The sequence below is a fragment of the Phocoena sinus genome, chromosome 13 (genome assembly GCF_008692025.1).
Source record: "Phocoena sinus isolate mPhoSin1 chromosome 13, mPhoSin1.pri, whole genome shotgun sequence".
NCBI lineage: Eukaryota > Metazoa > Chordata > Mammalia > Artiodactyla > Phocoenidae > Phocoena > Phocoena sinus.
Window position 1 is genome coordinate 42,022,679 of NC_045775.1, and position 27,186 is coordinate 42,049,864.

Genomic DNA, 27,186 nt, shown 5'->3' on the forward strand with positions numbered 1-27,186 from the left:
ATAGCAATACAAGCCCACCTTAAGAAGCAGGAAACATCTCGAATAAACAACCTAACCTTGCACCTCAAGCAATTAGAGAAAGAAGAACAAAAAAACCCCAAAGCTAGCAGAAGGAAAGAAATCATAAAAATCAGATCAGAAATAAATGAAAAAGAAATGAAGGAAACAATAGCAAAGATCAATAAAACTAAAAGCTGGTTCTTTGAGAAGATAAACAAAATAGATAAACCACTAGCCAGACTCATCAAGAAAAAAAGGGAGAAGACTCAAATCAATAGAATTAGAAATGAAAAAGGAGAAGTAACAACTGACACTGCAGAAATAAAAAAAATCATGAGAGATTACTACAAGCAACTCTATGCCAATAAAATGGACAATCTGGAAGAAATGGACAAATTCTTAGAAATGCACAACCTGCCAAGACTGAATCAGGAAGAAATAGAAAATATGAACAGACCAATCACAAGCACTGAAATTGAAACTGTGATTAAAAACCTTCCAACAAACAAAAGCCCAGGACCAGATGGCTTCACAGGTGAATTCTATCAAACGTTTAGAGAAGAGCTAACACCTATCCTTCTCAAACTCTTCCAAAATATAGCAGAGGGAGGAACACTCCCAAATTCCTTCTACGAAGCCACCATCACCTTGATACCAAAACCAGACAAGGATGTCACAAAGAAAGAAAACTACAGGCCAATATCACTGATGAACATAGATGCAAAAATCCTCAACAAAATACTAGCAAACAGAATCCAACAGCACATTAAAAGGATCATACACCATGATCAAGTGGGGTTTATTCCAGGAATGCAAGGATTCTTCAATATACGCAAATCTATCAATGTGATAAACTATATTAACAAATTGAAGGAGAAAAACCATATGATCATCTCAATAGATGCAGAGAAAGCTTTCGACAAAATTCAACACCCATTTATGATAAAAACCCTCCAGAAAGTAGGCATAGAGGGAACTTTCCTAAACATAATAAAAGCCATATATGACAAGCCCACAGCAAACATCATCCTCAATGGTGAAAAACTGAAAGCATTTCCACTAAGATCAGGAACAAGACAAGGTTGCCCACTCTCACCACTCTTATTCAACATAGTTTTGGAAGTTTTAGCCACAGCAATCAGAGAAGAAAAGGAAATAAAAGGAATCCAAATTGGACAAGAAGAAGTAAAGCTGTCACTGTTTGCAGATGACATGATACTATACATAGAGAATCCTAAAGATGCTACCAGAAAACTACTAGAGCTAATCAATGAATTTGGTAAAGTAGCAGGATACAAAATTAATGCACAGAAATCTCTGGCATTCCTATATACTAATGATGAAAAATCTGAAAGTGAAATCAAGAAAACACTCCCATTTACCATTGCAACAAAAAGAATAAAATATCTAGGAATAAACCTACCTAAGGATACGAAAGACCTGTATGCAGAAAAATATAAGACACTGATGAAAGAAATTAAAGATGATACAAATAGATGGAGAGATATACCATGTTCTTGGATGGGAAGAATCAACATTGTGAAAATGACTCTACTACCCAAAGCAATCTACAGATTCAATGCAATCCCTATCAAACTACCACTGGCATTTTTCACAGAACTAGAACAAAAAAGTTCGCAATTTGTATGGAAACACAAAAGACCCCGAATAGCCAAAGCAATCTTGAGAACGAAAAAAGGAGCTGGAGGAATCAGGCTCCCTGACTTCAGACTATATTACAAAGCAACAGTAATCAAGACAGTATGGTACTGGCACAAAAACAGAAAGACAGATCAGTGGAACAGGATAGAAAGCCCAGAGATAAACCCACGCACATATGGACACCTTATCTTTGATAAAGGAGGCAGGAATGTACAGTGGAGAAAGGACAGCCTCTTCAATAAATGGTGCTGGGAAAACTGGACAGGTACATGTAAAAGTATGAGATTAGATCACTCCCTAACACCATACACAAAAATAAGCTCAAAATGGATTAAAGACCTAAATGTAAGGCCAGAAACTATCAAACTCTTAGAAGAAAACATAGGAAGAACACTCTATGACATAAATCACAGCAAGATCCTTTCTGACCCACCTCCTAGAGTAATGGAAATAAAAACAAAAATAGACAAATGGGACCTAATGAAACTTCAAAGCTTTTGCACAGCAAAGGAAACCATAACCAAGACCAAAAGACAACCCTCAGAATGGGAGAAAACATTTGCAAATGAAGCAACTGACAAAGGATTAATCTCCAAAATTTACAAGCAGCTCATGCAGCTCAATAACAAAAAAACAAACAACCCCATCCAAAAATGGGCAGAAGACCTAAATAGACATTTCTCCAAAGAAGATATACAGAATGCCAACAAACACATGAAAGAATGCTCAACATCATTAATCATTAGAGAAATGCAAATCAAAACTACAATGAGATATCATCTCACACCAGTCAGAATGGCCATCATCAAAAAATCTAGAAACAATAAATGCTGGAGAGGGTGTGGAGAAAAGGGGACACTCTTGCACTGCTGGTGGGAATGTGAATTGGTTCAGCCACTGTGGAGAACAGTATGGAGGTTCCTTAAAAAACTACAAATAGAATTACCATATGACCCAGCAATCCCACTACTTGGCATATACCCTGAGAAAACCAAAATTCAAAGAGAGTCATGTACCAAAATGTTCATTGCAGCTCTATTTACAATAGCCAGGACATGGAAACAGCCTAAGCGCCCATCATCGGATGAATGGATAAAGAAGATGTGGCACATATACACAATGGAATATTACTCAGCCTTAAAAAGAAATGAAATTGAGCTATTTGTAATGAGATGGATAGACCTAGAATCTGTCATACAGAGTGAAGTAAGTCAGAAAGAAAAAGACAAATACCGTATGCTAACACATATATATGGAATTTAAGGGAAAAAAATGTCATGAAGAACCTAGGGGTAAGATAGGAATAAAGACGCAGACCTACTGGAGAACGGACTTAAGGATATGGGGAGGGGGAAGGGTGAGTTTTGACAGGGCGAGAGAGAGTCATGGACATATACACACTAACAAACGTAGTAAGGTAGATAGCTGGGGGGAAGCAGCCGCAAGGCACAGGGATATTAGCTCGGTGCTTTGTGACAGCCTGGAAGGGTGGGATGGGGAGAGTGGGAGGGAGGGAGACGCAAGAGGGAAGACATATGGGAACATATGTATATGTATAGCTGATTCACTTTGTTGTAAAGCAGAAACTAACACACCATTGTAAAGCAATTATACCCCAATAAAGATGTTTAAAAAAAAAAAAAAAAAAAAAGAAAGTACAGAGAGATGCTACATACCTATTGTTCACTTCCCTATTGCTCACTACCACTAATAGTAGCATCTTGAAAAAATTTAGTACAATATCACGACCAGGATATTGACATTGATCCAACCCACCTATCTAATACAGGGATTTCCGACTCTTTTGTACTCATTCGTATGTGTGTATCTGTGGGTATGTGTGTACTTAGTTCCACTCAATTTTATCAAATGTGCAGGTTCGTGTATCCACCACAGTACTGTATTGTATGTTACAGTATACAAAAATAGCAAAATGTGCAACACATTTTTATTTACACCCTAGATACATATGAGAAGATGTAAATTGTTCAGAGCAAGGAATTACACTATAATTATTTTGTTTTGAGGTCACTAGAGAGGTGGCGATGACAATTTTGAGAAGGTTAAATCCACCCTCCCACCACTCACTCTCCCAGACTCGCTCTCACCACTGAGGGCATCTGGGCTTAGCCCTGGATTAGATAACATGAAATTACCACTTCTTTACCTCGAGCACTTGTGGCATTTTCAGATTTCTTTTCCCTTAAGCTGAATTTCCCATTTTGACACGCTCCTTTACAGACATCAATCAAGAAATTAATATTTTACTGAAGTCAAATGACCCTAATCTTAGTAACAGAAACCCTACTCACTAAATTGTGGGTAGAGTGAAATGAGACGCCTAGTTTTGTATCACCTTCTAATGCAGGCCAGCTGCCATGCAATTTACAGGGCTGGGAGGAAAACTGATTCTCAGCTAATGTCTTCAGAGACTAGGAAGTCTGGGAGGGGACTGATTTCATTTTATATTTTGTGCTGCTAGGGTAGCACTGCTAAATAAGGAAAGCCTGTATGGGATTCCTAAAGAGACCACAAAGTCACAAAGAGTCGTGATCTAATCTGGAGAGTGAGGGTGCGGGAAGTGAGCTGGGAGCTCCACGTATGATGAATATAACAAGATTCACCCAGGTTGCACTACTGTCACCCAACTTTTCCACAGATGTGCATGCAATATGAAGGAGAAACTAGTAGGAAAATATGACTGGGTTAGTATAAATAATCCCACCACTGGAGACCCAGTGCAAATGTCAGGCACATCCTTGCCTGAGATCTAAATAGGAAAGATGGCAGTGTAGAAGCTTTAGATAACTAGAGTTAGCATGAGATGGTTATATTTTCTGCTGGTGGGTTTTTAAGACAATGTTTTGATGTAAAAAGACGTTTTCTGCTCCAAGTCATTTGCTTTATATTCCCTCTTGCAATGCTTTTTTCCCAAGAGGTTTGAAAACAGATCTTATTCTTCTCTATAGCCCCTGCAGATTTTAGGATACCTGATTGCATATAATAAATATTCAGTAAACACTTAGATAATTAAATCATGCCTAAACTTCATATTCCCAGAAGAAAACTCGTGTCCACATCTTGAAAGAATGAAAAAGGACTTACAAAACAGACCCGAAAATTAATAATTCAGAGATGAAAATTCCCCAAAGCATGGTTCTGGATCTAATTTATAAAGTTAGCTCTGTTGTTTATTGATAGCATCCAATCTTCCACTAAATGCCCACACCCACACCCATATACAAAGACAGTTAGAGGAATCCTGCTTTTGATATGTTTAGAAAAAAAGAGCATTTAAAGATAATCATACATTAATTCAGCACATTGGTGTTAATCAGTTAATTATAGTCTAAAAATATAATTACTTTTAGTGGTTACTTGATTGACATAGGCAACAATATTATTTCCTCTAGAGATAAAATTGAGAGGAACGGTTTACAAGAAAATTCCAACTCACCAATGTCTCCAATAGATGCTGGAAGAGAAAGCTAAGAGGACCAAAAAATATGACAAGTGAAGGAAGGATGAAGACATACACTGGGCAAGAGGCTACTCATCTCCCTCTCATGATTATGTCCCTGAGCAGAAGGGCTTGTGTCTTGGGCTATATTCCCAGTTCCTACACTGTCTAGAGCACTGTTAAGACCAAATGCACCTGTTAGAATGGCTATTATCAAAAAGACAAGAAATAACAAGTGTTGGTGATAAGGTGGAGAAAAGGGAACTCTTGCACACTGTTGGTGGGAATGTAAATTGGTGCAGCCACTATGGAGAACAGTATGGAGGTTTCTTAAAAAAGGAAGGAAGGAAGGAAGGAAGGAAGGAAGAAAGGAAGGAAGGAAGGAAGGAAGGAAAGAAGGAAGGAAGGAAGGAAGGAAGGAAGGAAGAAAAGAAACTACCATATGATCCAGCAATTCCACTTCTGGGTATTTACCTGAAGAAAATGCAATCACTAACTCAAAAAGATGTATGCACCCCATGTTCCTTGCAGCATCATTTACAATAGCCAAGATACGGAAACAACTTAAGTAACTTATGTGTCCATCAAAGGATGAATGGATAAAGAAATTGTGCCACACACACAGACACACACACACACGGGAATATTATTCAACCATAAAAAAATGAAATTTTGCCATTTGCAAGAACATGGATGAACTTGGAGGGTATTATGCTAAGTGAAATAAGTCAGACAGAGAAAGACAAACACCATATGATCCCTCTTATATGCAGGATCTAGTCAAACAAACAAACAAAAAATCAAGAAACAAAACCAAGCTCATAGATACAGAAAACAGATTGGTGGTTGCCAGAGGCAGGAAGTGGGTATGGAAGAAATGGGTGAAAAGAATTTTTTTAATCTTTTTTTTTTTTCTTTTAAGTGGAAAATGAGGGATGTTAGGGGACCATAAATTGCATTAAAAGAAGATTCTGTCTGTACTGGATACTGAGTCTCCACTCTTGCCCTTGTCTCAGAGGCTGCCACTGGAAACAAGATGCTGGTCTTTCAGAACAAGTCCTAAACCTCCTCCCCCTCTGCATTGCTCACTCCAGATTCAAAGTTCTGAGCTGAAGCAACTGCTGGGCTGAGTGGCACCTTTGGGGACAGCTGGGACACATGGCTTCTCTCCATGTAGACTCAGGGTCTCTCCTTATGTGACCTCACCACATGGTCTCTTCCAGACCAAACTTCTTATGTAGTGGGGCAGGGCTCCCGAAAGTGCAAAAATTGAAGCTGCCAGACTGCCTTAAGGCTTAGACTTGGAAAGGCCCAATAGAATGCCTCAGAATGGAAAGGCATTCTATTTGTTAAATCAAGTCACTACACCAGGCCAGAATAAATAAGGAGCTAAAAGAAAAAAAAAAAGAAAGATAAAAAACTGAAAAATATTCTTACTTGGCCTACACTTTTCAGTTTAATGTGGCAGCATCTTCTATCTATACATGCCAAATGCCTGATAATGACTAATCCAAATAATAATTAATACTCATATTACCACTCCCACTTTTATAAAGAGCTTATTCATCTCTCTTCAAATAATTTAAAGCCAAAAAATTCAACTTGGCCAAATTTCACCTTCCCATAAGATATGTAAATGATAGAAAAGATATATTTGTGGCCCAGTGAAAGAAAACTAAGAGGTTTAATTTAAATATGTCTTCAACAGATAAGTATGTGCTGAACTCTTAAACAAGTGTTTTCTGTGACAATCTCTTTAGGTGCAAAGGGAATCAAAAAGGAAAAATAGGTTTAAAGTGAAGTAGGAGATTTTGGAGGGATCACAAGAGAGGACGTCATGGTTATGAGGAAAAGGAAGTAGCAGGAGTCTCTGGAGGTCTCTTGAGAATGCCAAGCACAGAGTAGGCAGCTGTTTGTCTTAGGCAATAAGATAGCTAGTGAGGAATGGTGGAGCCAAACTATGTTATATTTAAGAGCCCAGACAGGGTACTTATTTATCTAAGAACATATAGTTATTTAGAGGCAGACCCAAGATTATGAACTAGGTACTATAAACTAGGTACGCTTTAGAACTTGGGCTAGGCCATGTTGGGCAATGACATCTTAAAAAAAAAATGTTGTATACATAGTAAAATTTTACTCTGGCATACCATCACAGAAAGGTTATGGTTTTTCTGATTTCAAAAAGTCATAAATTGGGCTTCCCTGGTGGCGCAGTAGTTGAGAGTCCGCCTGCCAATGCAGGGGACACGGGTTCGTGCCCCGGTCTGGGAAGATCCCACATGCCATGGAGCGGCTGGGCCCGTGAGCCATGGCCACTGAGCCTGCACATCCGGAGCCTGTGCTCCGCAATGGGAGAGGAGAGGCCACAACAGTGAGAGGCCCGCGTACCGCAAAAAAATAAAAATAAAAAAAATAAAAAAAATTGATTTTATATGTGGCTAACAAAATTCTGACCCTAAAAATAGGGCATAAAAATAATTACTTAGCAGATGGAAGAAAAGACAAAATAGGATAAAAGAAACATGGCAAAAAGGAAACAGAGAAGAGAGAGGGAAAACCACTAGTAAAACTAACACACAAATGTAGTCTAACTAGCTTCTCAGTTCTTTGTTAACCATACTTTGGGATCTGTCAAGAAAAAAAATCAAAACATCTTATACCTTTAGCGTTGCATTTATGTCTAAAACATTCATATAAGTACTTACCCAGAAACGCCTCCAGTAGCTTCCAGTTACCTGGCTTGAATCATATGGGTTTAAGTCGCCTACCAGTCCTTACAATGGCCAGCATAACTGATCCCATGTATCTTAATAACTTCATTGCCTGTTACTCACTTTCAAAAACCCTAGAGTCCAATCACAGTAAACTTTTTCCTCCTCAAGGAAGCCGTCACTTTGTATATATTATCTCCCTTCCTCCATTTCTTTCTTCTCTCCTTTCTCTCTGACCCACTTATTTATTCAGTGTTTGTCACCTCTCCCTTCCCCAACCTTTTAACCTGGTTAACCTATTCATCTTTCAAAACTCGCTGGTATAAGGCCGAGAAGTCTTCCCTGGCACTGCCCTCTGGATCTGCCATAGCACTAAGGGTTCACCCCATCAGAGGACTTACAGTGGAGTACTGCAGTTACCTCCTTACCTGCCTGTTTCCACAATGAACCCATGTTTACTGAGGTTAAAGACTAGGTCACGTTAACTCTTGTATCTTAGTGCCCCCAGCATAATACTTGGCATACAGTGTTACTCAGCACATGTCCGAAGGCTAAGCAGCCAGACGTTACTGAGCACTTCCTATTCACCAAGTACGGTACTGAGGACATTAGGCTTAAGGTTCACAAAATCTAGAAATTCCTTCGCCACAAGGTAAAATTTTATTGGAAGTTTAAGACCCAGAAAAGATAACCCAGCCCTCATGATCTTCCAGTTGTCAAGGCTTAGTCACTCTCCTGGCACATGTGAAAAAGTAAGATAAATGATACTCAGAATATTATATTAAAATTACTCTAAGTATCTGTCCCACTGTATTTTGTGTGCTTTAGGTCTATGATTCCTACTCTTCACCTTGACCCCGAGTAACTAGTGATGAGCTGGACATTTGACTGGAGCACAGTCAATGTTTGTTGAATGAAACCATGGAATTGACAATATTCTAATTCTCCTTTTCCCTTTCTAAGTATATGGAAAGAAAAAGTCTACCCAGTGCACTACCTTAGTATGTCCTTGAAAATGTATGATTTAGAGATAACATCACCATCAATCCCCATAGTTAATGGCTTCAAAGATCTGTTGCCCTAAGGAAGTGCTTTTACTTTTGTTCAAGGCAAGCCGACAATTATCCTTTAAACTCAATATGCTAAAAATGGAGAATACCAAGTTTTCTGGGTGACCGTATGTTCCTATATTTCTAGGTCAGCCTTGATCAAAGTCTCTTCCACGTACCCCATAAATACACTTGTACCCGTCAGCCCGTCTGTCCTGGCTTCCTTGGTTTGGAAAATGTGGTCACCGTGAATGTTCTATTTATTTCCTACCAACCACCCAACATTTATCTTTTATGTTTAACAATATTTAAATTATCTTAGCTCTTTTCTGAAAAAAGTAAGGAACACATGGACAGCTCTTGGCAGAGAAAATGAATATGATGAACTATTCTTATTTTGACGTCAAATGACTTGGAAATGTGCTGGTGGTGGAACAAGGGAGATCAAGTTTCCCTCTGTTAACTGAAGGGTTTCCTCTGACCCAAGGATGAAAACCTAAATGAATGGGTGGTCTGGGCTTGGTAAGTAGATGGTCAGCGTCAATACTGTCACCATAGCTTGATGTGTTGGGTCAATCACAGTATATCTACATGAATGTGAAAGAGAGTTCTTAATCTCAGTCCCACATACAAATGGAAAGGTCAGTGTGTCAAACACAAGTAATAAGTGAGGAATTTAGGATGTTCTTGAGTCTGGCATCAAGCCACAGGCTCTGTCACTTTGGTTTGGCACTGCATTCCTCACACTGGAATAGTGTTGCAAACTTTTAAAGGAAATAGAAAATTCAAAGGTCCCCAAGAATAAATCTACGTACCTCACCCTCTTCCCACAGATTCTGAGCATTCTGGTTTGAGAAATAGTGGAGTAGTAAGTAGTTAAGTGCATGTGTTTTATCATTAGACTTGGATTCAAGTCCTCAGTGCCACTTAATAACTGAACGGCTTTAAGCAAGTTAATTAAACTTTCTAAACACTGGTCTCTTCATGTGTAAAACTGGGATTTAAATAAAACAAACATTTTTTTTAAAAAACCTGCCCCTAAGTGAAATAAGCCAGTCAAAAAAAAAAAATACTATATGATTCCACTTATATGAGGTATCTAAAGTAGTCAAATACATAGAAACAGAAAGTAGAATGGTGGTTAACAGGCACTGGGGAGGGGGAAATGCAGAGTTGTTTAGTGGATATAGAGTTACAGTTTTGCAAAATGAAAAAGTTCTAGAGATCTGCTGCACAACGATAAGAATATGCTTAACTCTCTTGAACTTGCACTTATGTTATGGTTAAGATGGTAAATCTTACGTTGTTGTTGTTTTTGTTTTAACCGCAATTAACAACAATACCTGCCCTATAGGATTATAGTGAAAATTAAAATTTTATAGATAGATGCAAAGTACTTTACTCAGTACCCAGCAGAGTCAGTGCTCTTTATAAAAGGGGGCTAGTTTTTTTTTCAGTGAAATCAAAATTATTAAAAGTATCAAGCACACAGACATTTCTACCGACTCAGTGAATGATTTCCTTCTCAATCAGTGTGTTAGTCGGTTGTTGATGGGGCATCAGTAAAGAGAATCACTGAACTCATTCAGATGATTCATTCACGCTGCCAAATTTAGTGACGATTATGAGTCTTGTGTTTTAGTGAAACATAAAGCAGTAACCTGAGGAAGCACCAGTCTCCTAAGAGAATTCATTCAGTTATACTTGGTAGCATCCAATCAGGCACTCTGGTAGGCAGTGACAATTCCTAAACACCTCTGAGAGCGGAGCCACACAGATTTTCTTTCTGCTGGAGAAAACAGGCTGGTGACATATACGTTACCGGACAAGAAGCCAAAGTCCTTCTCAAACTGACCCTGACCCTTACCCCTGGGATCCACCTCCTCTTACTTACTTTGCTCCAGCCCCACTGGCCTTTTGGCTATTTCTGGAACCCCCCAGATCTGCTCATCCCTCAGAGTGTTTGCACCTGCTCTCTGTCTGCCCAGAATGATCTCCCTCAATGTGGCCACAGGATCACTCCCTCACCTTCTTCGGGTTTTTGTTCCCATGTCACCTCGTCAGTGTAGAACTCTGTGACCATCTTATATGAAATTGCTACCCTCTTCTTCTCCTGGCCCAGGGACATTGATTTTTCTCAAAAACACATACTATCCACAGATGAATTATATATTTTTAAAATTTGTTTAGTGTCTAGGTCCTTACCGTACAGTCAGTATAAGCTCCATAAAGGTAAAAAACAAAAAAAAGCCCTTCTGTTCACTACTGTATTCCAACCTAGAATAGTGTCTGGTACATAGAATGCACATATTCAAAATTTTGGGATTGAATGAATGAATATATTGGTCAAAGCCTTATTCAATACGAGTCAATAATGGCTTAACCAAAAGAGTTCTCCTCACAAAGGAAATATCTAAGAAATCTTACTTAGCAGCCCCATAGCATGACTCTACTAAAAGTCGTTTTGCTTTAACCTCAAATTCTTTTCCATTCCAGTGAAAGTGAGAGTGTGTATATCTGTTTTGCTACCCTTTCCCTAATCAGAAGGGTTTCGGACGCACAGAAGCAAATGTCCCAACAGTTACTGAAAACGATTTGGGAATTTGGAGGTATAGGTAGATATGTAATAAAATGTTTTTAATAATGTACTATTATTTTATTTTAATATATATTTATTTTAATATAAATCACCTGTTATTGTAACTAGCTTTATGAAAATACACATTGGGTTCTTGGCTTATGCTAGATAAATCAAATATTCATGACTATCATTATTATACTTGCATGTGGTACCACCATATTGCTTCTGTTCTGTATTAGGAGAAAGAACTTCCAAAAAGAGAGAGTAGCTAGAAAGAATTTACAACAGGGAGGTGTGCAAGCTGGGTTCCAATGCCAGATTTGTCTTCATCCAGATCCCTGACCTCAGGCGAGACACCATCTCTCCATATCTGGCTGTATAGACTGTGTTCTACTATAAAAACCTTCTTAACTTCTCTGAGCCTCAAGTGTCTCACTAGAGAAATGAACATAAAAATGCTTGTTGCACCTATTTCACAAAGTTGCCCTGTAATTTTGAAAATTGAGACTCATACCCCTGGTGATGTGGTGGATGCTGTTAGGTGGTTCAAGAACTGTATTTAATTTCCAGGTTATATTTATTTGGATGTGTACTTGGAAGGAAAAAGTAATAACTAGCATATTAAAGTTGTAATTTTATGGATAATATTACTTTAAGATGAGATTAATTTCAAAAGTAAATTAAGTTTAAATGGAAAATATTAAGTGATAATATATAAATATGGTACAATTATGAATGTGGTAGATAAAACTGAGGTTTGGGAAAGTCTTGTGAGAATCAGTTGTGATAACATGTGAATGTTCTTTTCAAAGTTAACAGGGTCAACCATGATAAGATAGTATTAAATAAATGTAAATGAAATAAAGTATTATAATGATTATTCTGGTAGAGTTATCTTTTCTTTTTCTCTTTTTTTTTTTTTGAGTGCCTACTATGTTCTTGGCACTCAATAAAGATGAGGCATTTTACCTGTAAGCAAAATCCCTACAAACAAACCTGCTGGAAGCTGGGGCATATCACAGTAAACTGTTTCCCCACATCACACATCCAGGCCATAAATCCAGTTCTGCTGATGCTAGACCATGCTCTAGCAAAGCTACAACTTGAGAAATGACATCCAGAATTCAATAGGCATTTTTTGAAAACCAAAAGGCAAACCTTATAAGTGAGGAAACCGCTCTTCACATGTTCCTCATGTCCCACTATGCAGTATTGTGAAAAAAATAGAATTAGAGCCTTATTGATCAATGCTGAATAATAAAAAATAGCATTGTTAAACTCAAATAATAACTGTGATATTGGGTCTTTCACAAAAAGGACTCAAAGAATCTGTACCTCATAAAACCATATATTTTAATGCAAGTGTGTAGAATCAGTATAATCCGTATAAAAATGTGAGCATGCAGGAGACGTACGACCCTGGGGTGCTTGCCGTCTACCTTGTTCCCCTTCACATATTCCTTACCATACTATGTGCCATGGTTCAGATACCATATCTCCATTCTAGCATGTTCTCAGCTACTTACTGGTTTTTCTGCATTCACTTATTTTCTCTTAATTTTCTCAGAAATTCATCCTATCTGTTCTGAAAATAGACAGGTGTCTAACTACTGCTGGTTCTCTAGGCATATGTCTCTCTCACCCATTAGACTGTAAACTCCATGGGAAGTCAGAAACCATTCTGCTTTATACCCTGTCACATCCAACAGTACCTGGAATATAGCAGATTCTTCACAAATGTGAATGAATGGATACTCTAGTGAATAGATATGTTTATGCAGCACCTGTTATATGCCAATTACTATGTAAGGTTCATTGCTGCTCAAGTATTGAGTATAATAAAATAAATTTTAAAACTTTACAAACTTCAAAGGCCCTTGTAAGTGTAGAGTGTTTCCAAAGCATTTTTAATTAATTTTAAAAATCAGTTATTCACATGTAGTTTTAAATCAGAACCGTTAGATAAATTCTCAATTGGAGATTTTATCAAGATTGTATTTACTATTCACAAAGATAGAATTTTACAGTGCTATGGTTCCAAAATGTGCTTGTACAATACATGCACTGTTTCATATAGCTCCATGAAATGCTGGTTCTTTATAACATTGCCTGTGAACTACTTTCTGAGATGCCGTTGTATCTATGAAACAATCCAGAGTATTCTGTTAGTATACATAGCTTTTCCCATGATCTGAACACTTTTACATCCCTAATCCACGAGAACATGGGACATTATATGGCATTCTCCTGGACAACTGGCATTAGCCCACTATACTCTAAATATTCTGATTTCCTGACCTGAATCGAGGGTGTTCTGTACCAAACATGGTTTCTTCCATAGAGGTCTCTGTTTTTGGTGAACAGTTTTGACACAACGGCTGACAAAATATGTGCAAAGGCTAGTGATCAATGTGCTGAAAAGAAGCAAAGAAAGGGTCCACGGCGCTTTAGGGGTTCATCCAACAATCTGGTGGGGAGATAGTATAGAGGCAGCACTTTGAGGACAGAGACTGAAGTTGTTCAACATTTTATCCCCTGCGCTAAGCTTGATTTCTTGTCTAAAGTCACCACATTAATAAATGTTTGATGAATGGATAAAGGGAAAAAATAGCTACATAAGGTAGGAAGGGCTATTCAGTATACAGAGTCTGAAGTTCTCTCTTTTTATAAACAGGACACTCAAGGAAAGCTCTTCCATATATATATATGTTTGACTCAGATCTTTAAGGAAAGACAGATTATGATCTACAGAAAGGGGAAAGTAGGACAAAAGATGACAGTGACATAAGAAATGTAGGTCTGGGGAAGTTCTGGGTTATCTAATTTTAATTATCACGATGCCTGTGATTTCCTTGCTCCTTGATGTTTCTCTGAATCTTTTTCCAGTTCCTCTCCTTGCTATTATGATTCTTTCCTGCATTCAGAGCTCTTCCCAAGGGGGCTGACGTCAGCGAGGGCTCAGTGCTGTGCTGGGGAGGAGTGAGTCTGCTAGGTGGGAGACAGCATCTTTCTCATCCCTCAGCAGATGCCCCAAAGCTGAGCCTGGAAGCATGCCCCAGTTTGCCTGTTAAACACGAGTCAAGTGCCCTTCAGCAAAGATTCAGGCTTGGCTTCCTTCCCTTGGCTATTAAGCTACATTCCCACAGAATTACAACATGTCTGAGGTTTCTAAAACCCTTTGTGTGTATCTCAGACAGTTATTTTGCTGGATCCAAATTCTGACCTTGGTTAAGCAGGCCTCAAATCCTTTCCAACCTTGCCCCTGAAGGTCCAAGAACACATAATAAAGGAGGGGATAAGAATAACATCTATAGCTTAGTGACCACTTATTATGGACCACTCACTGTGCTAAACATTTTGAATGCAGCATCTCCTTAACATAAGCCCTGCCTGCTAGCTACAACAATTACTCCTATTACCTCTATTTTACAGATGAAATAAAGAAACTCATTCAAGTTACACAATCACTAAGTATTAAAGCCAGATTTGAGACTCCGGCAGTCAATTTCCAGAGTTTTCAAGGGCAAGGGCAAAAGACACTAGAAACACATAAACAGGCCTAAAACGACAGCGTGTAAACTGCCACCTGCCTACGGTGTACGCACCCCAGAAGAAAGAGGGTAGTGGGTCATCTTCTTCATGCGCTTGGGTAGCAAGTACGTGAGCCCAGAGAGCCTCTGTGAGATGTAACAGACGTTCTAAAAATGACAGCAAAGGAGGGTTTTCTGAGCTTGTGGTGTCAACGGAATCGGGAGAGGTGACTTTGGAAACAGAGCTTGCTCTCGGTTCAGGGAGCAAAGAGCAAGAAGACTTCCAGGACTCGTCCAGGTTCTCTCGGTAACCAGGATAGAGAGGGCCACAGGTTTCAGAGCAAGACTGTCCGCCTCTAAGACCGTGTAATCTGTTGTGTCAAGCTTGACCTTTTGGATGCTTTTTTTTTTAAAACAGGAACCTAGTTCAGTGGAAAGGATGCTCATAGCGAGAAACGTGTGTGTGGTGTGTACATGATCACAGAGGAATTTAGAGAAAGAGGTCTGGGAAAAAAATGTCATCTAAGTGCAGAGGACAAAATTGCACCAAAACACCAGCATCAGGAAGCTTGTCATGAAGATGGGGAAACAGAGCAGGTTCCTGGGGCACGTTACCTAGGAAGGCATCCCAGCCAAATGGGCCAAAATCAGTGTAGTGATCAAGACTTGCCAGTCTTAAAAAGCCCCTGGCCTGGTCCAGATAGAGCACATTGTTTTCTTCCAGCTCTCCCTCAATGCCCTGCCCTCAGTCATTTCAAAATGAAATTATCTAAGATCAGATTGTTTGTGCTGTTTATTTGAACAGAGCCATGTTTTTTTGTTTTTTTGTTTTTTTTTTTTGCGGTACGCGGGCGTCTCACTGCTGTGGCCTCTCCCGCTGCGGAGCACAGGCTCTGGACGCGCAGGCTCAGCGGCCATGGCTCACGGGCCCAGCCACTCCGCAGCACGTGGGATCCTCCCAGACCGGGGCACGAACCCGTGTCCCCTGCATCAGCAAGCGGACTCCCAACCACTGTGCCACCAGGGAAGCCTGAGCCATGGGTTTTTGATCAAGTGTTACTTCTTCTGAGCCTTACAAACTAAAGCATGATTAGGTAAGTATTTGCTATGTGAGATAACTAAGGGGATCCATTTTAAGTGAATGCACAAAAGATATGTAGAGAATATTTTCTTCATCCCAATCAGCCCAGCTCTAGCTCAGTTCTTCCACACTGACAAATGGATTGGACACGAACCCATGGGGCCTACGTCACCTGGTATCAATGGAAACTTGTATATATGTACTTAAAGAACATGGACTTTACAAGTATATACGTTTCTCCCATAGCTTCTCTATTAGACAAACTGTGCAGTATAAAAAATACAGGAAGATCACTGAAGTGCCAGCAGCCAAAATGAAACTCAATCCCTTTGTGATTTCTGACTGAGGCAAGAACCGTAAAAGGCATGTCAATGCACTTCCCACATTCGCAGGAAGATTATGTCTTCTCCTCTTTCCAAAGAGCTGAGGCAGAAGGACAATGTTCCATTCATGCCCATCCGAAAGGATGAAGTTCAAGTTGTGTGAGGGTGCTACAAAGGGCAGCAAATTAGCAAAGTAGTCCAGGTTTCCAGAAAGAAATATGTCATCTACACTGAGCAACAGCAGCGGGAGAAGGCTAATGGCACAACTGAGCGCGCACGCATTCACCCCAGCAAGGTGGTTATCACTAAACTGGACAAAGACCAAAAAACGATCCTTGAGCCTGAAGCCAAATCTCGCCAAGTAGGAAAGGAAAAGGGCAAATATAAGCGAGAAACAATTGAGAAGATGCAGAAATAATCGTATATACAACTTTCATTAAAAACTGTTAAAATGAAAAAAAATTTAAATTAAAAATATAGTAAGACGTTCAACTTTTGTCTTTAATACTATCCATTTTTAAAACCATGACTCATAAAATAAGATTTAGACAGTAGAAAGGAAAACGATTTATGAATCAAATAGACCCAAATATAGCATCATATTTTTGGAGTAGATCTGATCACTGTGGTTGGTGGTTCTAACAGAATAGATTTTGTGTATTAATTGTACAATGTAATTTTATTTGTTGTTTGCAAAGGGGAAAGTAGCCAAAATTCCCTTGACTTCTTTAGTAACATCTACATGTTTGGCCATGTTTTAGAGATTACAGAAATGTTTTATGTGCCAAGTGATAGTTGTTCTTATGTCCAATACATCTATGATGTTGAAAACATGCTGTTGGATGGCACATATTAGAAACCTTAAAGAAAAACAGATATTATCATACACTTGAAGTTGTATGACAACAATACCCTTGGCATCCCAGCCTATGAAACCTATGAAAAGATATTTTTAAAAAGGTGAAAATTGTGAAAAGGAAACTAATAAATAATGACACATTTCTTTAAAATTAGCAATCTGAGACAATAATATCATTGTTATGCATCACAGCTAAAAATATTTCCAAACTGATAAGGTGTACTTGAACTTATAAAAGTATGTTTAAAATTCCTTAGTTTTGTATTTAATATTTGATAACAAGGTAGATCAGGACATATGGTCATATCTATGTAAACTGAAACTTTATTCATATGTCTATAAATTTCCTTGTCCTAAAAGAACTAGAACTATCTGGCAACCTGCAACACCTGTAAGCATCAGTGCAGGTGGGCCATAGAGGGAACCATTTGCTCCAGTTCATGAAACATGGAGAAAGACCTTCTGACAACTGTATTAGACATGGTAGTGTGTGTTATGCTAAAAGAGAATCATTAAGCCAAAAAATAAAGCCTTCTAAGACAGAGCAAGGACTGGAGAAAATGGGCTGAGGAACGTCTCTTCCTAAAGACCCACGGGAATGGTATAAATGGGCTACGTGCTTACTTAATCATTGAAGCGATTATTTATGTTTATGTTTTGGTCCTTGATTCCATTCAGTCTGGCACTACCTGAATCCTAAAAAAGGGTGCTAAACTTGGGGGGGTTCTCGTTTTCCCTTTTCTCCGTCTTTCACCATAGGGTCCTCATCTCCCTTCTTCCTTCCATCCTGCCTCAACATTAGAGAAGACTCTCACACTGTTTAGGGCTGACCCCTCTGTGATGCTCTATACCAACTTATTTGCTCATTTATTCAGCCAACCTGTATTTTGTGCCTATGTCCAAGCCACTCTCCAAGCACTAGGAGGGATACTCTAATGAATAGGAGAAGACCTATGCTCAGAAGGAACCAAGAGAAACAATAATGAAGCATCCGATTTGGGTCCAATTTGCACATCCAGGTTGGAATTTCTGGTATGCTGGGGAGATCGAGCATTGGGTGTATATTTTTATGAGGTTGTAGTGGGCATCTTGAATAAAATATAAAGACGGCTTTGGAAATGATGGTGAGACCCTAGTGTGCTGAGTTTAAGACATTCAACCAAGAAAAAGGAACATTTTCTTAGACTGTGATCTGATTTGACAGAAAATATGTTCTGAGTTTTGAAAGCAGGAAAGAATATGGTCTCTAATTAATTGTTTTGAGATATAAGAGATGCTTTGAAGGTTACTCAGTTGTTCTCTGTACTATTTCCTCTCTCTTGCTCTTTTTTTTTTTTTTTTTTTTTTGTAGGGAGTGGGGCATGTTCCAAATTCTTTGACTATGATTTATGTGCCAGAGTAAGAAAAGAGGTGCACCTCGCCCTGCTCCTGCCCAACTCCTCACTCCCACCCCTGTTCCAAGTGAGGGAAGCACCTTAGCAAGGGTGTCAGGGTCAACATCTGAGACTATGAGTATGAATAGTTTTCCCTGGCAGACAAATGTAAGATTAATGGAAGCGGATCAAAGAATAGCACCCATGGTGGTCCCAGGAAGATTGGAAAGGCTGTCTCAGAGAATGCACATCACTTGGAATTCTGCCATAGGGAGGAAGGAGTTGAGGGGTAGGCATCCCAGCTATTTTTTCAAGTGAGGGCTTAGAGTCCAGCATCATTTTAATGTCCATCGCTGTTATTAACTGCATTTCTTAATAGTTCCCCTCCAGCCTGCTATGGCATGAATAAAATGAGGCCCAAGAGCTGAAAAAATGCAAAAATAAATAAAGGCTATAAAGGAAGAATAAACAACATGCTATAGAAGCTATTATCTTTCCAGCATTTTCAATTTCTCTCTCCTAACGTCCCCCTAAAACTCCATTAGTGGTTTCCTATAAGAAAATCAATTTTTCAAAAGCATCTGTATTCCCAGCTAGATTAGAACTGATTTTCACATTCGTTTTGATTTCATAGTTATGATCAGGAGTTAGAAATTTCCCTTCAGCATTAGACTTCTTCCATCCATCGTCCAAATAGTCTATCTCTCCTTCTGACCATTGCCAACTTTCCTCAAAAAAAAAAAAAAAAAAGACTTCTTCTATCTCTTCACTATCCATTTTTTCCTTAACCTCTTGCTATCTGAGTTCTTGGAACCATTGCTCTTTCAGAGTTGCCTCTATCACCTTTTCTCAGATCCTTGTCCTTTCTCAGATCTCCCATGTCTTTTATAATAATTGTTACTGTTTTTCATAATATATGCCATACTATTTAAAATGCTTCTGTTTTGGGGAGCATCCCCTCTTTGTGCTTCTAGGTTGATATACGCCATTTTAAACTGTCAAAATAACCCTTTGTTATCCTCTCTCATTATACAAAAAACTCACATACAAAGAGGTTGCACAATTCGTCAGAAATGCTGGACCCAGGATTGGAGTGCAGTTTTGTCTAACTCTAGATCCTTAACTCTCTCCACTCTTCCATTGTGCCTGCGCTGGAATGCTGTGTCGTTCACAACAATTTCATCGCAACTACTAGAAGAAATGGCTCGGCCAGGTCAAACTTACAAAGAGAAAGATTTGTATCTGGCGAAACAGATGGTGAACTTTGCCGGTTCTCCCTGGGAGGAGGGACCCATCTGCCCATCTGGTTCAGAAGCCTTCAGGGGCCCCACCCTACACAGGACATTGCAGTAGGGATTGCCCTAGTCTGTCTGGAAGAAGGGTCCTGCTAGCTTGCTCCTCAGGTCTTTAAGAGGCCTACGGAAAAAAAATTCCTAGGACTTGATTCTAAATAAGCAAAGTCAGATGGTGGAGCCTGTCTTGGGAGGGTCATGGTTCTGGCCTAGGCTTGATCTGGGTCTTTGTCCTAGTTGCCTCAAATGAGAATAATCCTCTAGCCACATCACAATCCCTTAAAACTTTGACTGACGTGTCAGTAGGCTTGGTGTCTCTGATATGCGGTAGCAGCCCAAGTATCTACTTTCAAGCATCTACCTCCTCCTCTCCAGCCATAAGGCCCCCTATCAAGCTGTCCCCTCCTGTGGTCTTACCTGTCATTAGGTTCCTGCCCTAGACTCTGGGGTACATCCCTTCCCTTCCCTTATGACCTCTCCCCTGTCTTCTCTCCTTGCCCTTATTTCTTAACATAGGTACTTCTCGAGGTTCAGGGGTTCCATTCTCTTCCTGCCTCTCTTCTAGTTACCTTCTCCGATGGGCATGTACGTTCCCAAATCTTCTATACCTCCTCTGTGTGAATGGCTCCTAATCTTTCTCTTGAGCATCTGTCCTGCGTTCCATAGCAGCAGAGGAACCTCTCTGCAGGTTTTTTAGGCACAAAATAGATTTTCTTGTTTGTTGTCCAGCAGCCAGCACACACTGGGAATGCAGCTCAGTGTTCAGTACATACTCTTTAGAATAAAAAAATGAATGAGTCTCCTCCTGGCTCCCCTCCTTACTTTTCTCAATGAGCATGTCCATTTCCAAAGCTTCAATACCTCCTCCATGTCAATTTGTTGAACAAATAAATGAATGAGTTTAAAACAAAACTTATTTTTTCCACCTTTATTCAACTCTCTCCCTGCTGTTGCCCTAAAACAGGTTATAGAATCAGACTGAATTATTTTGAAACTTTGTTCAATGTACTAATAGGATGAAGCCTCAGACAAATTACTTAGCTTTCCTGAGCCATCTCCTTAGAGAGAAAAAGAAATCACAGAGAATAATGATCACCCTACTTGTTTATTATGAAGATTAAACAGTATGTGTAAAATATCTCAGTGCCAGCCATATTCATGCTTATCAGCTCTAATCCTTAATTCTCCTAAAGGTATATTAAGTATCTCATTTAAACCTCACAAATACCTCATGAGATACTTTTATAGCTCTACTTTATAAATGAGGTAATGAGGAAACAGAGGGACAGAATGTGACTTACTTGCACAAGGTCAGACAAAAACCAAGTCCTAGGCAGTATTCCTCTAAGGCCCATACAATAAACCACCTTACTCTTAGATTACAAGCTCACTAAGAGGCCGGATTCAGACCTTATAAAAATTGATAAATCAAATGGCTCCAAATAAAATGAGGCTTTAGAAGGTGATCACTAAACACTGAAGAAATAAACAAATATGTTTACCTTTTGAAATCTGACCTCCCAGTTTGATGGTAAGCTATTTCGGGGGAAAGTTTGTGAGTACTCCCACAATGCTAAGTGCAAAATACTAAAAAAAAAAAAACTTGACTTAAAAATTATGGTGTAATAAAGCAAATATACTTGGTGATGCTTTTCCAGAAACATGAGGGGTTGGGTGTTGCATGAAAGAAGAATTTTAAGATAAGGAGAAATGAGAAAGAGAAGTAATTCAGAGCAAATATGCTTCAGTGAAAGTTGTGTGAGTCAACATCCCAGAAACCAAGTCATAATTTCTTCATCAGAGGAGGAATACATGATTGAGAAATTTGTCGTGCTAATTGGGGTTGAGGTAGTTGTGCTTGACGAAAAGGAAATCATCAGAAATGGTTTGATGTTTTCTATAAGAAGCTAGAAAATGCATTATAATTCCAGTTGTGGACAGAAATTTAATGCATTTTAAACAGGGTGGAAAGGGTGAATAATTGTTTTGTCAGTTGGTAGAGTGGATTTTAGTCGTCTCAATAACTATAAACCTAATTGAAGAAGAGCGGAAAGGCGTATCAGAAATTGGGGGATGCAAAATCAAACGTAGGAAAGCAGACTGATTGCTTATGTGAGAAATTAATATTGCAAATTGCCTAGACAGAGTTTTAGATTAAATGAGGAACAAAAATAATAATTAGAAGAGAGGTACCTGACTCCAAAAGCAAGAAGAAAGAACTGCTTAAATACAGCAGGTTGTTGAAAAGCTTAAAAAAAAAAAAATCCTGACGTGAACTACTTTTTTTTTCTGAAAATGATAAGAACACACATAATTGCTTAATTAGAATTCTATTACTTAATTACAGTTACATCCTTGCAGTGATGGATATAGTATAACCTGTAGAGTTTGGTTATGATAGGAGACTAAAAATAAGGGGGTGTGTGGAATTTCTAAGTGAAAATACTAGGATTTGCTTTCTGTGGCAAGGGATAGTAATAAATGTGAAAGACATGTTTTATGGGCCCTGCAAAAGCTCACAACTCAACTTAGAAGTTTCTAGAAGAATAACTGAACTGTGACCTTTTTCCAACAGCTCGTGATAAACTTTTCTGTTAGATGACGACAGACAAGAAACACAAGGTTAATTTGGGAGATGCTTGTGGAATCATATGATCATTAAAGTTCTGGTAAGAATAAAAGAAGACAAAAATGACATGAAAGATTGTGACATTTAAAAAACTGGCAATGGGAAAATGCTTTTTCCCATTCTAAGTTTATCTTTAAATGAAAATTGGGGGAAAGAAGTACTGAGTAATGTTGCACTTGCTTCTACCAACATGGTTATTATTTTGGTAAACTGAAGATTGTGTTGGGTGTTATCAAGGATACCCAACTTATTAGAGACATCTTTGCAAATAATAGTAATAACAATTTGGGGAAAGTCACTTAATCTAACTATGCCTTAGTTTCCTCACTTGCGTCATTAGGTGTTTTGGTTTTTTTTTCTAACCACTATGATATATGCTGCTATATTTTCTTCTGATGTTAACACTTGATGTTTGTAAGATAACATGACTACCTAAGAAGGAAGTTATAGGTAAATTAAATCAGGGTGTTGCAAGGATCCAATATGCTCAGGCGTTTGAGAATTTAGCTCTTGGATCTGTCCTTCAAATGGTGTGATACTAGGTTGACACACATGCTAGATACATGGGTTTTAGGATGCTACTGGAACAACAGAAATTCTGATGAATGGGGTCAGATATAGTATGTCAAAGGCTTGAGTTACTTAAGTGATTATGAGATTAACTCTCAGAAATCATGACCTTGGCTTCTGCAATGCAATCAAGAAGGTCCAAAATGGTCATTTGGAAAGTGCTTAAGAAATAGGAAGAGTGGAGAGAAGAGTCTGAAATTTGAAATTAAACAACAAGCTTAAGAAAAATTTTTTTCATGATAATTTTACTGTGCATTAACACCTGCTTTAAGTAGACTTTCATAAGTTTATATAGAGTTGACCTGGAGGATCTAAAAACCACTTCAATTTAGTTACAGTCTGCCAGGTCTGCCATGCACATTATAGATTAGAGTGTATTTAAATACCATGAAAACGTACTGTTGCATAAGATAAGCTTAGCTCCTTCTTTGCTCTGAGGCAATTTTATCTCATTGATTAGTCAGACACAAGCCAGGTGTTATCAAACAGAACTATGACATCTTAGATACCTGCAGTGCTCACTGCTTCCACGAAGTTAGGAAGGAATCAATAATAAGACGGAAGCTGGTAGAAGGAGCTGTAATGCGAAAGAGTCTGGAGCAAGAATCGTAAGACCTATTTCTCTACCCAGCTCTACTAATGGTTAACAGAGAGGCCAAAACATGCCTCTTCAGTTCTCCCTTCATTTTGAAGAGGATGAAATCTTTTCTTTTTCTTTAAAATTGTATAGCCTTATGGAAAAGGCTGGGAATGTGAACAGCTACAGTTTAATGGACTCCAATGTATTTCATCCAGATTTGGGAAATTCATCAGCTAGGTGGCACAGAAAATGCAGACAACCACACATGCACTATATTGGATATGGGATCTCAGGACCAAAAAATAAAATAAAATAAAAAAATAACATCCCAGGATTATGGACGGGACAGTGGGAGTAAACATCGTCCCCCACCTCTTCCTCAGATCTGGTTTTGGCATCCTGGAAAATTCCACGGAAAGCTAGATTAAATCATGTCTCTTAATTTTTCTTTTCTTTCAAGCCCCATAGAGATCCCCTGTATTTAAAATTTAATTATGTTTTTGTTAAAAGATCTCATCACCATGCAGAATTTTCTTCTTGGAATCATCATGTACCTTCTTATAGTTGCTCTTATATTTGAATTTTGTATGTTATTTTTCCCACTAAGAAAGAGGATTATCAAAAATAAGTTCTCCCTCTCCCTCTCTCAATCTCTTTCTCCTTCCTTTCTTCCTCCCTCCCACCTTCCTTCCTTCCCTTCCTTCCTTCCTTCTTTCCTTCCTTCCTTCCTTCCCTCCCTCCCTCCCTCCCTCCCAATAAAATTATTGGAGGTTCAGATACACTCTGTATTCTTAACAGAATGAAAGGGAACATGGATTCCGGCAAAGAGGGAAGCAGACTATAATAACCCTGAAGCAGGAGAAAGCACTTTTTGAACCTCGTCCATCTCTTCTGCTGACATTTTCACCTCCTCCCACACTTACTCACTGCTTAGCATGTGTGATCATAGTACCAACTGCAGAGACAGTTCCTCTCTGATTTCTCTTCTTTAATGCATTTCAGCCCTAGGGCCGGGAGGGAGAGATTGGTATGAGTATTTTTCCTTCCAAAGAACCAAAGACATACTTGGCCTCTGGTATCTCCCTGCTCCATGTTAAAAATGTCCAGGCTAAAACTTTCCTCGAAGCCAATCCCTAAAAACACCATTCTTAAAATAATATCATTCTACTCTCTGGCAGAGATCACTCACCTGTTCACAAGCACCATCCCTCTCCTAGACTCAAATTGTTATTTAAAAATAAACTACAAGGCAATGACATGCAGAACCCATCCACCTACCTTTGCTAGAAATCAAGGAGGTACATAGCAGTGGAAGCATATCTCGTGTTTTGAATTTTTTAAAACACTGAATGTTTTCATCATATGCCCTATTACTGGACTGTGGGACCGGCTACGGGTTTGGAGCGATGAAGCTTGTTTGACTGAAAACCGTAAAACTTAATGAGAATGCTGGCCTCTCAGCATCAAAGCAGGTGGTTGCCTCAGAAAGACTTCAAGGGCCTGGGCAGAGAAAGACTCTTAAATTTGTGCTGCTTCTTGATAATCTGATTCTGGAGCCTTTGCCAAACTTTCCTTAAGGGCAACGTGAAAAGAAAGAAAGAAAAAATAATAAACTAAGCAGGAAGATAGGAATCTCTTTCAACCTACATTTTGTCTCAGACTTTAGGAGTATTTTGTTTGTTGTTTTGTTTTTGATCAGGGAGGTGGAAAAAATCTTATATTTTCTTATCTTTTGAGGATAATGAAGGTCACTCAGAGTGATACATTAGAACCTTCTTGGCTAGAGGACTTTTGAGAATAGGACCTGCAGATAGCTTTGTAAAAAATGCTTATGTGTTTGCAACCACTACTATAGGAAGGGTTTACCTCAGGACTTAAAGATTGTAGGAAAGGACCCTAAAGTACATAAAACTTAATCCCCTCACTTGACCAATGAAAAACCTGGTGCTCAGAGAGGTTAAGTAAAATGCATTGGGTTACACTTCACATGTGCTGGCCAACTTTCAGGGTTGTGCAGTCCAAACAGTCAAAAAGTGCATCCCGGGAAGCCAGTTTTCTTACTTCCTTCATGCTTCCCACTGCCCTTGTTCCCCATTCCTTTGAGCTCTGATCTGAAGAAAAATATCTGGTTTGATTGCTTTGTTTTGGTTGAAATATATAGATTTGTACTGTCTTGGTATTTTTTATTCTTTCTTCCCCAAAACTCATCCAGTCACCTTGATTCTACCTTTGAGGTCCCTCTGGATTGTTTGTTATTCCCCATTCTTCCCTTGCTAGATCAACCCTTAACATCTCTCCCTTGGTCTGTTTCAGTTCTCTCCTTTTTAAACTGGAGGCTTAGGGTCTTTTGATCCTTCATATTAAATCCTGGCCCTATCACAGACCTTTCTAGAAGTATCCATAGCACCCTATAACAAGTAGCAGTCTTTGTTAAAGTCCTTATATCATTTGCATCTGTATTACCTTAAATTTTTGTTAAAAATTCAGGTCCACTGCTAAATCAGAAGCTATGGGGACAGGGACCTGCAGTTTAATAAACTCTGAGATGATTTTTAATACACAAAACTTGCAACCATTGGGGCAGTCATATCCTGTCATCATTTTATCCATTTTCAACATCATTTCCTTCAATTTTTATCCAGCGTCAGTGTTCACCTCCCTTCTGTACATTCTTTCCCTAGTCACACTGACTGACCCCAGACATTCCCCCAAGCATGGCTGTGTATTCTTTTACAACCGTGCCCTTTCTCCAACTTATCCTCTGTCTCAAACTTTGTAGTTCACATCCTATTCACTTGGAGATATACTATTTTCCTTTCAATGCTAAGCTCAAATAGTATCTCCTTGGGAAAGTCTGTTTTTTTACATTTCTTGACCCCCCCCTCTCTACACTGTGTTGCCCTAGAATGCAGCACAAACCTTTGTGGTAGAACTTGTCTCACTTAAGTATAATTATAATGAATCTACTCAAGGGTTATAGAGCACCAACTATGCCTCAGGTTCTAGCACTAAAGAAATAGTCACAGTCCCTGCTAGCAAAAAACTCTCCCCTAGCTTTTCTCAACCAAAGTCCTCATCTGAACCACAGAACATAGAAAATTAGTTGAGTAACTATTTTCTCGGTTCTCCCAATGATGATACATAACTAGCACTATTACATACAACGGATGTCTTAGGGCATTAGGGCTTAATCTTCCTGAGAAACCCTAGTTGATCAAACACTGATACAATTATAGTAGCAATACTATGATAGAGATAAGGCCAAGGTGAGGTGGAAAAGCAGAATCAGGTGACCTAATTACCTATGCGTTTCATCTGTACCATGTCTTATTCTTTTTCTATCCTCACTTGGCATCCTGCACAGGCTCATTTCATGGAGGTCATTTGATACATTTTGTTGTTGTTGAATTAAAAGCACTAGAATTCATTTTTATGGTTATGTGTCTTCAGAATCCAGCCAAGGCAATGAAAATCATCCATATT

General features: G+C 38.9%; 1 protein-coding gene and 1 pseudogene across 15 annotated transcripts in view; one reads left to right on the plus strand and one right to left on the minus strand.

Annotated features, from left to right (window-relative positions):
- Positions 1-27,186, minus strand: part of NRXN1 (neurexin 1) — a 1,148,195-nt gene that overhangs the window by 656,332 nt on the left and 464,677 nt on the right. The window lies entirely within an intron of this gene.
- On the plus strand, positions 16,391-16,818 carry LOC116764536 (annotated as a pseudogene).